This window comes from Lactuca serriola, chromosome 4, assembly GCF_051521515.1.
Source record: "Lactuca serriola cultivar US96UC23 chromosome 4, Lser_US96UC23_V15, whole genome shotgun sequence".
Lineage (NCBI taxonomy): Eukaryota > Viridiplantae > Streptophyta > Magnoliopsida > Asterales > Asteraceae > Lactuca > Lactuca serriola.
In genome coordinates this window covers 186,611,059-186,614,291 of record NC_136411.1, presented here as the reverse complement: position 1 = coordinate 186,614,291, position 3,233 = coordinate 186,611,059, and positions in this window count along the sequence as shown.

The following is a 3,233-nucleotide window of genomic DNA, read 5'->3' as shown; positions in this document are numbered from 1 at the left end:
TAGATAGATCAAGAATTTAAGCTTCATCATAAGGTATGTTATTCTAACTAGACTCTTGTGTGGTATATGACCATTGTATGCTAGTTATAGGAATAATACCTTGGAAACACCATTGCATGTATAATTAGTGAAAAACATAGATCCAAGGTATTTAGGGTTGCATGAGCACTTTAGGAGTGTTAGAATGTTCATAACCCAATAGTGGTATCAGAGCCATGGGTTGTTTTTTCTATTATATTGATGCAAAAGTTTTATTTTCAAAGTTGAAAAAAAAAAGAAAAAAAAAACATGACGTTTGTCAAATTTTAAGATAATTACTTGTTTTTTGTGAAAAACTAATTATTTGTAAAATTTAAATTATTTGCTATATGAGTTGAATTAGGTCAAATTTAGTAAAAGATAAAATGATATGAATATTTTATTAGTTTTAAAAGTTTGATCTAAATAGTTTTTTGAAACCTCCATAAGTTATGGAATCCAAAAGTTTTTTTTTTTGTTTTTTTTTTGTGTTACCTTGTTTTATGAGTTAATTTAGATTAATGAAAAAATTATGTGTTAGTTGTTTTCAGTCCAAATTGATCTAGAAATAGTTCGTGTTTCTGTAACTTGTCATCAAGTTATATGAAAAGTCACATTTATGAATTTTAAAACTCATAAAAGTGTCATAGGTTACAAAATTAAAGAGTCATCTTTGTCATAAATAGTTTTATGAAGTCCATAACTTGTCCTCAAGTTATGGATGTTCAAGAGTCTCTTCATTAAAGTCTTTAAAATTTTAATTAAACTCATAAGTTATGAAAATCTAATAGTTTTGAATAGTTTCAAAACTTGCCCTCATGTTTTGGAATTTGTAAAGTTTTCCGCATGAATACTTTAGTTCCAACTTAGCCCTTAGAATTTTAAAAGTTAAAATTCAACCCTTATACTTTAGAGTATTATAAGTTAATAATATATATATATATATATATATATATATATGTATGTATGTATGTATGTATGTATGTTATATAAATATATATATATATATATATATATATGTATGTATGTATGTATGTATGTATGTATGTATGTATTAGAGCAAGTCGGTCTTACCGTTAGTAGGCCTCATTCACGAAGTCGGTCTATAAGGGGGGTATAAGGTTACTGCCTATAAAATGGCAGTTTAATGGGTGTCCACTCTCATCTACCGCTTCCTTGACTGGTGGAGGGTCGTTAGTCGAACGGGTAGGACAAGGACTATAATTCTCCCTTCATTAAAAGTATTAATGATAAATACTAAGTAACTAAACCTTTTATAAATTCCCAATATTAGTTATTTTGGAAAATGTGAATTTGGTGCTAACCCATGAAATTACATTTTGCACTTTGCTTAAGTCGTTAGTGGAGCGCGTGTGGGTAACCGGCACACTAACCTGGATTTAACAAGGTTGGCAAAGGGTAACTTAATGTTTATCATAGTATCGGTGGAGCGCGTGTGGTTAACCAACACATCAATTGAGGGGTAAATATTAAGAGTACCAAGTATATTTGCATGGTTATTCACACCTTGTTTTGTGATCCTCGGCATCCCAGTCACAAAATTTGAGAGGGCACAATCGAGATTGAAACATACCATTGAAAAGTTCAATGAATCTCAAAAGATCTAGGAGTTTCCAACCAATTAAAACTTAATTCCTATTTCTTTTTTCTTGGTGGAAATTGGTGAATTGCATTCGCCTACTTACAAATATTTTATAGCTTGGATTACGGCATCCCTCTTCCATGTTATAAAATATTGTGTTGGGTCCTAGCCTTAATATTTCATATTGTGAAAGACTCTCACTTTCGTATTTATGAAAGACCCAAACTTTCATACTTGACAATATAGTTACTCAAAAACATGCTACTTGCATATTCATAAAAACAATATTTTACATTGATAAAGAGGTTACAAGCTACTGGATAGAAACGACTATTTTAAATTGTTATATATTACATAACTTCCCAGGATTTCTATAGCTTTACACATATGGGAGTGCAAAATACAATAGTTTCAAACTATTCATAAGCTTCTATCGATACAATAGTTTCAAACTATTCAAAAATCTTCTACCAGTATATAACTATATTGGATGCTTATCTCCTACAATTTGTTAAACATTGAGAGTGTAAACGGTGATGCTTAGTGAGTTCAATAATAGATACAATATAACGTTATGCCATATATATATATATATATATATATATATATATATATATATATATATATATATATATATATATACTTCAATATGGCAGAAGCAAAGAGGAACAAGGAACAACAAGGGCATATGTGAATCATTTGACAAACTTTCCACATCAATCATTGATTTGATTCAAAGATATACAATCAATGAGACATAACAATTTCCATACTTGATATACATCAATAAAGCTTTGGCCCAAATGGCATAGAAGACATACAACTTCGGATTACCATTTTGGTAGATTTCAGGCTTATAGCCTGTCTAACCTTCTGCCAATACCATAGATTATAAATCATTCTCTTACGGAGACATGTTCTACATGGCCAGAGGCTATATACTAGTAGTAACGTGAATCTAAGTCCTTTCACTGATCACATGGTCAAAGGTATTTCTTTGCTATTAAAAATAGCGAATAAAAAAATAATACGGGAAAATAACCCGGAATAATAACACTGAAAAGCACATAGCACATATAACACATAACATACAATTATTTCTATATATTAAACTCACCGTGAAAGTTCAGGTTTCTGGTTGAATACCTATCCATGCCTTCTAGCATTCATACCTCATCTTTTAGATTGATCTAGCATTCCATACCGGATTTCTGATATCTCTATCTTTTTTATTCGGATTTCGTATCTATCTTTCTCATATTTGACTGATTTTGTATGCTCATGCCTAATCCTCTTGATTAGACTATCTATGCCTATCTTTAACCGGGGGTCAAAATAGTAATTTCGGCAGCACTTCGGCTCTAAATATAACTTTCTTCGTTGAAAACCGGGCTCTGCGAAGGTAGAGCTTCGAAACCGAAAAGATAAATTTTTTGGGCTTCTCGGGAATCTCGGGGCGTGTTTCGGGTGCTAAAAATGATATCGGGGCTTCGGGGGATATCGAGATAGTAAAAATATCAAAAAGGGGGGTGAAAGTGGCAAATTTCTCAAACTACCCAAGAAGGCTCGCATGGCTACTATTTATAGGGGAGGAGGTCCGAAGGCTTGGATT